Consider the following 13,798-nt stretch of genomic DNA (forward strand, 5'->3'; position numbering starts at 1 on the left):
CAGATACCAGGCGGCTATGGCGGCCGCCCGACTCCCGGGTAGCCGGTATAGTTAAACACCCGGCAAGAGAGGCATTAGCGCTGGATGTCTGCTGACGCATGCCGGGTGTTTAACTATGCCGGCCACCCGGAAGTCGGGCGGCCGCCTGGTGCCTGCTGGTGTCAGCAGACATCCAGCGATAATGCCTCTCGGTGCCCACACACGCTCCCATAGAAATGAATGGAAGCGCCTGGCACGCCGATTAACCCCCCGCTTGCCGGCTACTTCCATTCATTTCTATTCACTACGTCTTACTTTCGGGGGAGCGCCTTATATTAGGCAAGGCAGCAAAATGTCTGCCATGCCTTACTTTCGGGGTACGTCCTATTTTCGGGGAAACACGGTATAAGGTGCATTATCCATGAGCGCCTTATAGTCCTGTTTAGGTTCATATATAAGGCGCACCGGACTATAAGGCGCAGCGCTGTCCGGTGCGCCTTATATGTGATTGAAAACGGCGGTATGCAGACTTTGCCGGGGCAGCTTAACCACCCGCGTGCCAGCCGCTTCTATTCATTTCAATGGCACGCTTCCATTGAAATAAATGGAAGCGCTCGGCACGCAAGGAGTTAAGCAGTAAGAAGTTACAATTGAAGTTAGAGATGAGCGAATACTATTCGAATAGCACGCTCCCATTGCAATGTATGGAAGTGGCACGCAGACTTTGCCGGCGGCCGCCGCTTAACTCCTCGCATGCTGCCGCTTCCATCCATATATAAGGCGCACCGGACTATAAGGCACACTTTCGATTTCTGAGGAAATCGTAGGATTTTGTGTGCGCCTTATAGTTTGGAAAATACGGTAATAGAATGTAAAAGACTAGAGGCATAGCTAGGCATAGAACACATCTAAGTAGGCCCCCAACTCGGGTATACTGATATCACACGATACAATGACGGAATGGTGGGAGATAGTGGCTCTACACATTGTGAAGACCATTTTAGGTAAATACAGTACATGAAAAATGTTGTGACTTACAGGTGAGTCTCTTCATCTGCACCATGACCACTTCTTCCAGCTGTGACTTCTCATTGTAAAGTTTGTAACACCGACATCTTGACGCTTTCAGTTACTTAAAATCTCCATCATGATGCTGCCCCCTGATTATATAATATAAAAATTCCCTGGAAATTAATAACCCCCTATTCAATAATTCTCCCATGTGCCCCCTTTAATTAATAGTGACCCTCAGTGGATAAATCCCCTTAACTAATAAGGATTTTTTTTTTCTCCTCCTGACATGGGGCAATTGGTATCAGCCTCATGGAGTGTTTTTTGTTTTTTTTTCTTTCCTCCTTTTTCTTTTTCCACCTTGCGCCTTTGGCTGGATTAACACTGTAGGGATGTAGGTTGGATTTGATGGAGTTGTGTCTTCATACAACATCATTTGCAATGAAAGCTCATCTACTATGTAGGGTCCCCAAATCATTCGTGTGGGCAGTGAGCCGCAAGCACACGGACCACATTATAATCTATGGGGTCCGTGTGCTTTTACAGCACAGTGCTTGCAATTGTGATTGTATTCCATCCGGAGGGTCTCCATGCGGACTGTAACCGGACGGAATACAAACGCAGATATGAACCAACCCTAAGCAAAATGAGTATTATTGCATCTACTCAACAGCTGAGGAACCTGCATGCACTTTCTTTTGTTACCCAGGGAGAGAAAACGGTCCCTGGTGGCAGAAATCACTGTAAGGCTAAAGCCCTATGTTACGGAAACGCAGCTTTTTTTTGTTGCGTATTTTTGAGCCAAAGCCAGAAGTGGATTGAGCAGAAGGTAGAAGTATAAGAACTTCCAATATATTTCCCTTTCCATTTGTAGCCATTCTTGGCTTTGGCTCAAAAAAACGCAGCAAAAACTGCAACAAAAAAAGCTGCGTTTCTGGAATGTGCGGCCTCAGCCTTAGGCGAAGCCCACATATTGCGGAAACACAGGTTTTTTTTGTTGCAGATTTTGCTGTGGTTTTTTGAACCAAAGCCAAAAGGAATGGGAAATATATAGGAATTTCTTATACTCCTGCTCAATACTTTCCTGTCTTTGGCTCAAAAAAAAAAAAAAAAAAGCAGCAAAATCTGCAACATAAAAAAAAAGCTGCATTTCCACAACGTGGAGCCTTAGCCTAACAAACAGACCCATACTCACCTTTCCTTGCTCTTTCATTGCAGAGTAGATTATAATGGGGTCCGTGTGCTTGCGGCTCACTGCCGACGCAAATGATTTGGGGACCCTACATAATAGATGAGCTTTCATTGCAAATGATGTTGGATGTTTACTTTTCGTCTTCTCGGAGTTTTTTTTTTTTCCTTCTTTCTTTCCCTATATAACCTCTTTAAGTTTGGACAGGACACTAAACATAGCAGTTACATTGACTGTCTCCACCATCTTTAATCTGGCCCTGCTAGTAGGAATTATAGTAATAAATATATTTTTTCACAAAAGGATGACATGGTATCCAAGATCGCCTAACTGCTGGCTAGGAGATGGCCACTACGGATTTACATAATGACTAAAAATGTAGGTAAACAAGGTCGATAACTTAGAGGCTGTCAAACAAGTCAGAAAATCATCACTATCAATGAAATAAACAAGGAAACTAACTGATATAACTGTATAGAAATGATCTGAATCAGATCAAAAATACTAAATATCTTCCTATACTCTTGGATGATTATACACTATTAGAGATGAGCGAACACTAAAATGTTCGAGGTTCGAAATTCGATTCGAACAGCCGCTCACTGTTCGTGTGTTCGAACGGGTTTCGAACCCCATTATAGTCTATGGGGAACATATACTCGTTAAGGGGGAAACCCAAATCCGTGTCTGGAGGGTCACCAAGTCCACTATGACACCCCAGGAAATGATGCCAACACCTCTGGAATGACACTGGGACAGCAGGGGAAGCATGTCTGGGGGCATCTAACACACCAAAGACCCTCTATTACCCCAACATCACAGCCTAACAACTACACACTTTCCACATTCAAAAAAACCTCTATCAAAGTGGGAAAATACCTGGAAACCTTCTTTACTCCCCAAATGGATGGACACAAACCCCAATTTAAGCTCAACAAACAGTAACAACCACCCCTTTAAATCACGTTCCCCATGACAACCACGGATGGATAGACAATGGGAAATCCAAAAGCCCTCACCCTTAACTGTCATTTTGAGTGTGTGTGTGTGTGTGTGAGAGATGTGGTAAGACCTTCCAAAATTCACTTTTCTAGCCCTTAACATGAGCCCTTCCAAACAAAGTTACAGGACCTTAAGCTGAGCTACCAGCAGAGATTGAGGCCCTTGGCATGAGTAGAGCCTTGCACCAGCAGTGTTTTTGGCACTTAGGGTGAGTTGAGCCTTGTACCAGCGTGTGTCCCTTAACATCAGGCGGGCCCTAAGTTCTGCACTTTGCACAAAAGTTCCACATTAACTAGGCTGAATGGTACAAACCTTAGTAGGCCCGAGAACCAGGAACAGGTCTTGCAATGGCTGTCGGATAACGCTTAAAGCACATTGTCCACCAGCCAGTCAGCCTCTACCTCCTCTTACCCAACAGTCTTGTCCTCCTTCCACCCAAAATTCCCAATCTTCCCAGAACAATAACCCCAACTGTCCCTGCTCCCCAGAGCTGTTCTCCCTTCCTTTGGCTGTACCGCAACCTGCCCCTCCATTTCGCGATTCCACGAACCTAACAGACGAGTATCTGTGTCCAGATGCTCAAACACTAGAGTCTCCTCCATTCCATCTCCGGTCGATTTGGTGGCGGATGACCAGCAACCCACCCTCATCGACGACGATGAGACGCAGTTGCTGTCAGGGCAGCCAGTTGACATGCGCATTGTGCAGGAGGAGGAGGCGAGACAGGAGGTGGTGGACGACGAGGACACCGACCCCACCTGGACAAGGCGGATATCAAGCTGGGAAAGTAGTGTGGATGTTGAGGCAGGTGCAGCACCAAAAAGGGTAGCTAGAGGCAGAGACATGTCCAGAGGCAGAGGTCAGCTGCTTTGCCGAAGCCAGGCCAGACCCGGAATGTCCGAAGATGTTCCCTTTTGTACCCAGCCCAGCAAAACTCCCCCATCGAGGGCACGTTTCTCGAAGGTGTAGAGTTTTTTCAAGGAATGCGCCGAGGACAGATATAGTGTCGTCTACACAATTTGCCTCTCGAAATCGAGTAGGGGCCCTGAGAAGAGCAACCTGTCCACCACTTCAATGCACCGTCATTTGGAATCCAAGCACTGGAATCAGTGGCAGGCAGCAACGGCAGGACAAACGTCGCCCGCCGTTCATGCCACTGCCTCTGCTCACAGTGCTGGTGATGCACTCCAGAGGACGAGCCAGGACATCACTTCATCTGCCTCCGCCATTTTGTTGACTTCTCCCTCATCCTCCCCTGTTTCTGTCTTATCTCCTTCTCCTGCACCATCAAAGGCACCATCAGGCGCTTCTTTACAACAACCCACCATCTCTCAGACATTGGAGCGCCGGCAGAAATACACCGCTAACCACCCACCCACGCAAGCCTAGAACGCCAACATCGCTAAACTGCTGGCCCAGGAGATGTTGGCGTTCTGGCTTGTTGAAACTCCCGCCTTCCCGGACCTGATGGCAACTGTGGCACCTCACTATGCCGTCCCTAGCCGTCACAACTTCTCCCGGTGTGGCGTCCCCGCCTTGCACCAGCACGTGTCACTCAACATCAGGTGGGCCCTTAGTTCCGCGCTTTGCTGCAAGGTCCACTTGACCACCGAGACTTGGACAAGCGCCTGTGGTCAGGGATGCTGCTTATCTTTAAGGACAGGCAGGGTGAATGTGGTGGAGTCTGGTCCCGGGGTGCAAACTGAGGTACCCTATCTCCTCTCCCAGGCCAAAATTCATGGCAGGAGTAGACTGAAACCTTACGACGCTGCAACCTCCACCCCAGCTACTAGCGGCAAACGCTAAAACACTGGTGTGGGGAGACGTCAGCAGGCGGTGCTGAAGCTCATCAGCTTGGGGGACAGACAGCACAGTGCCTCCGAGGTCAGGGATGCCATCCTGGCTGAGATGGCATTTTTTTTTCCCTGCAACACCTGGGGCCTGGCATTTTTACGCCTGTGATAATGGCTGGAACCTGGTAGCGGCTCTGGAGCTTGCCAGCCTCCAACACGTTCCATGTTTGGCCCACGTCTAACTTAGTGGTGCAACGTTTTTTGAAAACATACCCAAATGTACCGAAGCTACTGTTGAAAATGCGGCGCTTGTGCGCCCACTTTTGCAAGTGTACAGGAGTAGCTGCTAGCCTAAAAACACTCTAGCAAGGCCTACATCTGTCCAAACACAGGCTGTTGTCCATCATTCACACACGCTGAAACCCTACAATACCGTATCTTGAGCAGGGTGTATGAGCTGCACAGACCTTTGATGGAGTTCCATCTACAAAACCCAAGGGTTCCTCAAAGTCAGCTCCCAAAGTTTCTGCACCATGAGTTTCCAGGGGTGGCAGAGTTATGGCTAGGGGCAGAGGCATGGATAGGGATGATGTCTAGGGGCAAAAGCAGTGTGGATGTGGAGGCAAGCTAAGCAGCAAAAACTGGGGGTACAAGCTAAGGCATGGACTGGGGTGATGTCTAGGGGCAAAAGCAGTGTGGATGTGGAGGCAAGCTAAGCAGGGAAAAAGGTGGCTAGAGGCAAAGGGATGTCCAGAGGCAGAAGACAGCTGCATGACAGAAGCTAGACCTGAGCCAGCAAGGCCCAAGATGCCCTCTTTTCTAGCTTCCTTAGAAAAATTCCCCCATCGAGGCCACGTTCCTCGCTGGGGGAGATAATTTCTAAATGTATAGGTCGAGGACAAACTGAGTGTGGTTTACACACTTTGCAATGCGACTCCCCATCTCCCAGGCCTTTCATTCCAGGCTAAAGTACAGCACAACCCACCCACATGCCCAAGGCTTCAACGGCCTCATCTCAAAAATTCTGGCCCAGGAGATGTTGGGGTCCCGACTCTGCCCTTTTTGGGCCTGCTGGCTACTGCGCCACCTCACTGTGCCGTCCACACCAGCACTTTTCCCCAAACATGAGGCGGTCCCTAAGTTCAGCGCTTTGCCCAAAAGATCCACGTGACCAGCTATGAATGGACAAGTGCATGCGGACAGGGACGCTAACTTTTAATCTTGGCACAGTGGTTGAATGTACTTGAGGCATGGACCAGGTCGCAAAATGTGGTAGACTGACTTGTCTCCCCACACAACATTCCTGGGAGGAGGGCTGAAACACCACCCTCCTCCTCCTCCGCTGTTAGATTGACCCCAGCTACGAGCTGGAAACGCTGCAACACTGTTGTGGGGAGACGTCAGCGGTCTGTGCTGAAGCTCATCAGCTTGGGGGCCAGACAGCACACTGCCTACAAAGTGAGTCATGCCATCCTCGATGAGACGGCAATGTGGTTTTTGCCACTGCACCTGTGCCCAGGCATGTTGTCATGTGTGATAATGGCCGTAACCTGGGATCGGCTCTGTAGCTTGGCAGCCTGCAACATATTCCATGCCTGGACCACGTTTTTAACTCATTGCTGCTAATCTTTTTAAAAAGGTACCCCAATGTTCCTGAGCTACTGGTGAAAGTGTGGCGCTTGTGCGGATAGTTTTTAAAGTCTATAGTTGCCGCTGCTAGCCTCTATGCACTCCTACAACGCCTGTACCTGCTGGAACAACGGCTGTTGTGCGACGTCCCCACACTGCTGGCACTAAACATATCATATGTTGAGCAGAGTGTGTGAGCAGCACAGACCTTTGATGTAGTTCCAACTCCAAAACCCTCGGGTTCGTCAAAGTCAACTCCCTCAGTTGCTCAACCATGAGTGGCCATGGGTGGCAGACTTATGTGAAATCCCATCCATTGCACTGGACACGAAACATTAGCATGCGCTCAGCACAACTCCGGATATGGCAGCTGCGTTAAGCAGGGTGCAGGGTGCAACACAGACCAGGCCCGAGCACCAGGAACAGGTGCTAGAAATACTGCAGCATCCGCCATTTCCTTCCAATTTTGGGGTTTTGGACCCGCCACCAACTTGTCTGGACCTCAGTGGGGATCATGAGACACAGTTGCCATCAGGGCAAGCTGTGGTCATGTGCGGTTTGCAGTAAGGGGGCAGTGCGCAATTGGAAGAGGAGTTGGTGGATGACAAGGCCACCGACCCCACATGGACAGGGGTGATGTCTAGGGGCTAAAGCAGTGTAGATGTGGAGGGAAGCTAATTCAACAAAAAAACAGGGTAGAAGCAAAGGCATAAACTGGGGTGATGTTTAGGGGCTAAAGCAGTGTAGATGTGGAGGGAAGCTAATTCAACAAAAAAACAGGGTAGAAGCAAAGGCATAAACTGGGTTGATGTTTAGGGGCTAAAGCAGTGTAGATGTGGAGGGAAGCTAATTCAACAAAAAAACAGGGTAGAAGCAAAGGCATAAACTGGGGTGATGTTTAGGGGCTAAAGCAGTGTAGATGTGGAGGGAAGCTAAGCAGCAAAAACAGTGGGTAGAAGCAAAGGCATGCAAAACTCTACCCTGTTGGAAGACTTATTCCTAGGTCTGTAACACGTTAATGGCCCCCCCCTGGACAAATTACTGCCACTCAGGGGCCTAGTGTCACCAGGAGGGACAAGTATAGGCGCATGTTGTGGGAATATCTGGCCGACACCAGCTCTGTCCTCTCCGATCCCTCTGTGCTCTACAGCCTACACTTATTTTCCCATCTTTTTTTCTGCACTGCACATCTCTTGCCTACTTCCTTTGGGATCTTAGAAGTGGTGGTCCACTTCCAAAGGTGGTAATTTCAGTGCTGGAGTTGTCAATAGACAGTGTAACAGGAGTAGCTGAGGTATCGCTGTCTTAACCACTTTTTGGCACAAAATTAACTTCCAAAGCCAAATATGGTGCAAGTATATGATGCAAGGACACCTACACACCTATCTCTGACACATTGGGGAGTTCACCCTCATGTGCCCTTTTGGCCTGCACCATCATGTGCCTCTTCCCAGCCACTCCACATCTCAAAAGCTTTTCATTGCAGGCAGAAGTACAACACAACCCACCCCCATGCCCAAGCCTTTAACAGCCTCATCGATAAACTGCTGGCCCTGGAGATGTTGGTGTTTGTTTATGCTTCTGGATACCCAGGCCTTCCGTCAGCAGATGGCAGCTGGGGCACCTCCCTATGCTGGGCCTAGCCGTTACTACTTCTCTTGGTGTGCTGTCCCTGCCTTGCGCCTGCATGTGTCCCATAACATCAGTCGGGCCCAGAGCTCTGCGCTTTGCTGCAAGGTCCACTTGACCACCGACACATGGACAAGCGCCTGTGGTCAGGGATGCTGCAGTGCTTATCTTTAATGACAGGCAGGGTGAATGTGGTGGAGTCTGGTCCCCGGGTGCAAACTGGGGTGGCCTATCTCCTCTCCCAGGCCAAAATTCATGGCAGGAGTAGACTGAAACCCTACGACGCTGCAACCTCCACCCCAGCTACTAGCGGCAAACGCTAAAACACTGGTGTGGGGAGACGTCAGCAGGCAGTGCTGAAGCTCATCAGCTTGGGGGACAGACAGCACAGTGCCTCCGAGGTCAGGGATGCCATCCTGGCTGAGATGGCATTTTTTTTCCCTGCTACACCTGGGGCCTGGCATTTTTGCGCCTGTGATAATGGCTGGAACCTGGTAGCAGATCTGGAGCTTGCCAGACTCAAACACGGTCCACGCATGGCCCACGTTTTCAACTTGTTGGTGCCATGTTTCTTTGAAACCTACACCATGGTGCCTGATATACAGGTCAAAGTGGGGCCATTTTCGTAAGTGAGAACTAGCCTCTGCTAGGCAGAAAACATTCAGAGCACACTCCTCTCATCTTCGCACCGTTGGCTGGCGGAGGAAGACGAGGGGGTTGGAGTGGCATCTGATGTCCTTGTCCCACACGAGGCTAGAGGGTGCACTTCAGTGCATCCCATTACTTCACCACAAATGGTGTGAAAGGGAGTGGAAAATGGAGGAAATGGAGAGTGACCCTTACAGTTGGGGCCAGCAAAGGCATGCCAAGTAACACACTGGCACACATGGCTGACTTCATCTTGGGTTGCTTTTCAAGAGTCTAACACATATTTCACATCATGGAGAACAAATAATACTGGATTTTTACAAGCCTCGAACCCCAGTCTAGGTCTAATGTCTGTTCCTTTCTTATATTAGGGGAGAGGGAAAAAAAATTACTTCAGTGATACGTTTAGCGTACATAGACTGACTATTAATGTGTATCCCACTTAGTGTTGTTAGGGTTACACACCGTCACAACCTGGCTAAAGCTTCTATAGCTGTTAATAAAGTCAACATAACTTTACGGTATCCAAAAAGACAGCTGTACCGACAGAGAGCAAGACAAATGTCAACCAAAGCTGTGAGCTCTGAACACTCACAGTGACTTTGGCGTCATCATCATTATAAGGGAGCGGGTGGTAATAAATAACTTGGCAGTGCCTAAAACCCAAAAAGCTTATACAACTATATTTACATTAAGATACACAAATGACACTTTTTAGTAGCATGTCATGAGACAAGCTGATAAGATCTTCCTTTGTGCAGTGCTATTTGAAAGTTAAACGCTGCCTTCATTTTAATTCTGGAGAAGGTGCAGACATTAGATCTAGAACATGTTGTCTTCATTGTCCAAATCCTCTATATAGGTAATGTGTTTTTCGGGCCGAGCTGTCTGGGAACGAGCTGGTGCAGCACTGACAACCTGGGTGAATATGGCAAGAGCCTGAGATGTAGGGTGAATGAATCCCCAAATTATTTGGGGAATTTCCACTCAGAAAGTGGCACTATATACCAGTAGCAAAAATTGTGGGTGCACGTAACCCCAATATATTCTTTGAATTACCAGTCAGACAATGGCACTATATGGCAATGGCAGGACTTGAAGGTATTTGTAACCCCAATATATTCTTTGCATTCCCAGTCAGACAATGGCACTATATGGCAGTGGCAGGACTTGAAGGTATTTGTAACCCCAATATATTCTTTGCATTCCCAGTCAGACAATGGCACTATATGGCAGTGGCAGGACTTGAAGGTATTTGTAACGCCAATATATTCTTTGCATTCCCAGTCAGACAATGGCACTATGGCAGTGGCAGGACTTGAAGGTATTTGTAACCCCAATATATTCTTTGCATTCCCAGTCAGACAACGGCACTATATGGCAGTGGCAGGACTTGAAGGTATTTGTAACCCCAATATATTCTTTGCATTCCCAGTCAGACAATGGCACTATATGGCAGTGGCAGGACTTGAAGGTATTTGTAACCCCAATATATTCTTTGCATTCCCAGTCAGACAATGGCACTATATGGCAGTGGCAGGACTTGAAGGTATTTGTAACCCCAATATATTCTTTGAATTCCCAGTGAGAAACTGGCACTATATGGCAGTGGCAGGACTTGAAGGTATTTGTAACCCCAATATATTCTTTGCATTCCCAGTCAGACAATGGCACTATATGGCAGTGGCAGGACTTGAAGGTATTTGTAACCCCATTATATTCTTTGAATTCCCAGTGAGAAACTGGCACTATATGGCAGTGGCAGGACTTGAAGGTATTTGTAACCCCAATATATTCTTTGCATTCCCAGTCAGACAATGGCACTATATGGCAGTGGCAGGACTTGAAGGTATTTGTAACCCCAATATATTCTTTGAATTCCCAGTGAGAAACTGGCACTATATGGCAGTGCCAGGACTTGAAGGTATTTGTAACCCCAATATATTCTTTGCATTCCCAGTCAGACAATGGCACTATATGGCAGTGGCAGGACTTGAAGGTATTTGTAACCCCAATATATTCTTTGCATTCCCAGTCAGACAATGGCACTATATGGCAGTGGCAGGACTTGAAGGTATTTGTAACCCCAATATATTCTTTGCATTCCCAATCAGACAATGGCACTATATGTAAGTGGCAGGACTTGAAGGTATTTGTAACCCCAATATATTCTTTGAATTCCCAGTCAGACAATGGCACTATATGGCAGTAGCAAAAATAGTGGGTGTATATAGCCCCAATTCTATTGTTAGGGGACTTGCAGGGTATTTCTGGGGTGAAGGTGGGGGGGGGGGCACACCGTTAGAACGGGGATCGGGGGTGTATATATAGGGTATACGGGAATACACTGTCAGTGTATTCCATTCAGGATCCTGGGAAAGCTGGGTTGCGGCGATTGAGCCCGTCAGTGCCACGTTACACTGACAAGCTTCTCCCTGGAATTGAAGTTATATGTAACCCCAATATATTCTTTGAATTCCCAGTCAGACAATGGCACTATATGGCAGTAGCAAGAAATGAGGGTATTTGTAACCCCAATATATTCTTGGAATTCCCAGTCAGACAATGGCACTACACTCACCGGCCACTTTATTAGGTACACCATGCTAGTAACGGGTTGGACCCCCTTTTGCCTTCAGAACTGCCTCAATTCTTCGTGGCATAGATTCAACAAGGTGCTGGAAGCATTCCTCAGAGATTTTGGTCCATATTGACATGATGGCATCACACAGTTGCCGCAGATTTGTCGGCTGCACATCCATGATGCGAATCTCCCGTTCCACCACATCCCAAAGATGCTCTATTGGATTGAGATCTGGTGACTGTGGAGGCCATTGGAGTACAGTGAACTCATTGTCATGTTCAAGAAACCAGTCTGAGATGATTCCAGCTTTATGACATGGCGCATTATCCTGCTGAAAGTAGCCATCAGATGTTGGGTACATTGTGGTCATAAAGGGATGGACATGGTCAGCAACAATACTCAGGTAGGCTTTGGCGTTGCAACGATGCTCAATTGGTACCAAGGGGCCCAAAGAGTGCCAAGAAAATATTCCCCACACCATGACACCACCACCACCAGCCTGAACCGTTGATACAAGGCGGGATGGATCCATGCTTTCATGTTGTTGACGCCAAATTCTGACCCTACCATCCGAATGTCGCAGCAGAAATCGAGACTCATCAGACCAGGCAACGTTTTTCCAATCTTCAATTGTCCAATTTCGATGAGCTTGTGCAAATTGTAGCCTCAGTTTCCTGTTCTTAGCTGAAAGGAGTGGCACCCGGTGTGGTCTTCTGCTGCTGTAGCCCATCTGCCTCAAAGTTCGACGTACTGTGCGTTCAGAGATGCTCTTCTGGCTACCTTGGTTGTAACGGGTGGCTATTTGAGTCACTGTTGCCTTTCTATCAGCTCGAACCAGTCTGGCCATTCTCCTCTGACCTCTGGCATCAACAACGCATTTCCGCCCACAGAACTGCCGCTCACTGGATGTTTTTTCTTTTTCGGACCATTCTCTGTAAACCCTAGAGATGGTTGTGCGTGAAAATCGCAGTAGATAAGCAGTTTCTGAAATACTCAGACCAGCCCTTCTGGCACCAACAACCATGCCACGTTCAAAGGCTCTCAAATCACCTTTCTTCCCCATACTGATGCTCGGTTTGAACTGCAGGAGATTGTCTTGACCATGTCTACATGCCTAAATGCACTGAGTTGCCGCCATGTGATTGGCTGATTAGAAATTAAGTGTTAACGAGCAGTTGGACAGGTGTACCTAATAAAGTGGCCGGTGAGTGTATATGGCAGTAGCAAGAAATGAGGGTATTTGTAACCCCAATATATTCTTGGAATTCCCAGTCAGACAATGGCACTATATGGCAGTAGCAACAATAGTGGGTGTATATAGCCCCAATTCTATTGCTAGGGGACTTGCAGGGTATTTCTGGGGTGAAGGTGGGGGGGCACACCGTTGGAACGGGGATCGGGTGTATATATAGGGTATATGGGAATACACTGTCAGTGTATTCCATTCAGGATCCTGGGAAAGCTGGGTTGCGGCGATTGAGCCTGTCAGTGCCACGTTACACTGACAAGCTTCTCCCTGGAATTTAGCTCTTATAAGAGCTGTTGGTTGTCTTCTCCTTCCTATCCTAGCCTGTCCCTGCCTACCCAGAATCTAAGCCCTAGCTAACTGGATGGAAACCTCCGTCCCCGGTGAATTGCAAGCTCAGAATGACGCGAACCTGGGCGTGGCTGTTCTTTTAAATTAGAGGTCACATGTTTTCGGCAGCCAATGGGTTTTTCCTACTTTTTTCAATGTCACCGGTGTCGTAGTTCCTGTCCCACCTACCCTGCGCTGTTATTGGAGCAAAAAAGGCGCCAGGGAAGGTGTGAGGGGAATCGAGTAATGGCGCACTTTACCACGCGGTGTTCGATTCGATTCGAACATGCCGAACAGCCTAATATCCGATCGAACATGAGTTCGATAGAACACTGTTCGCTCATCTCTATACACTATCAAGTCTGGGAATAAAGTTCTATACAGAATATTCCCATCTCTAGGCAGTATGCTTTCACACAGAGTTTACAAGTCAGACATCTTTAAAAGGATGTGACTTAGCCAGCAGTCATTTGATAGGTATGGGTCACATCTATGAAGAGCCTGTAGGTTTTATACCACCTCCAATATTATATGTGACTTATAGGGTGCAAATACAGTAAATTTCTAATTCAGTTGTATATACAGTATAATAGAAAATACACTGGAGGAATTTATTAAGACTTGAGTAAATCTTAACTGGTGCTGTCTATGTCTGAATTATTAAGAGACTCTAGCCCCTTCATAAATCAGGTGCATGCCCATGAACCAAAATAGAAATCTATGCTAGTCTCCTGATTGTAGGTTTTCTGTATGAGGTA

This window comes from Leptodactylus fuscus, chromosome 5 (assembly GCF_031893055.1).
Source record: "Leptodactylus fuscus isolate aLepFus1 chromosome 5, aLepFus1.hap2, whole genome shotgun sequence".
Lineage (NCBI taxonomy): Eukaryota > Metazoa > Chordata > Amphibia > Anura > Leptodactylidae > Leptodactylus > Leptodactylus fuscus.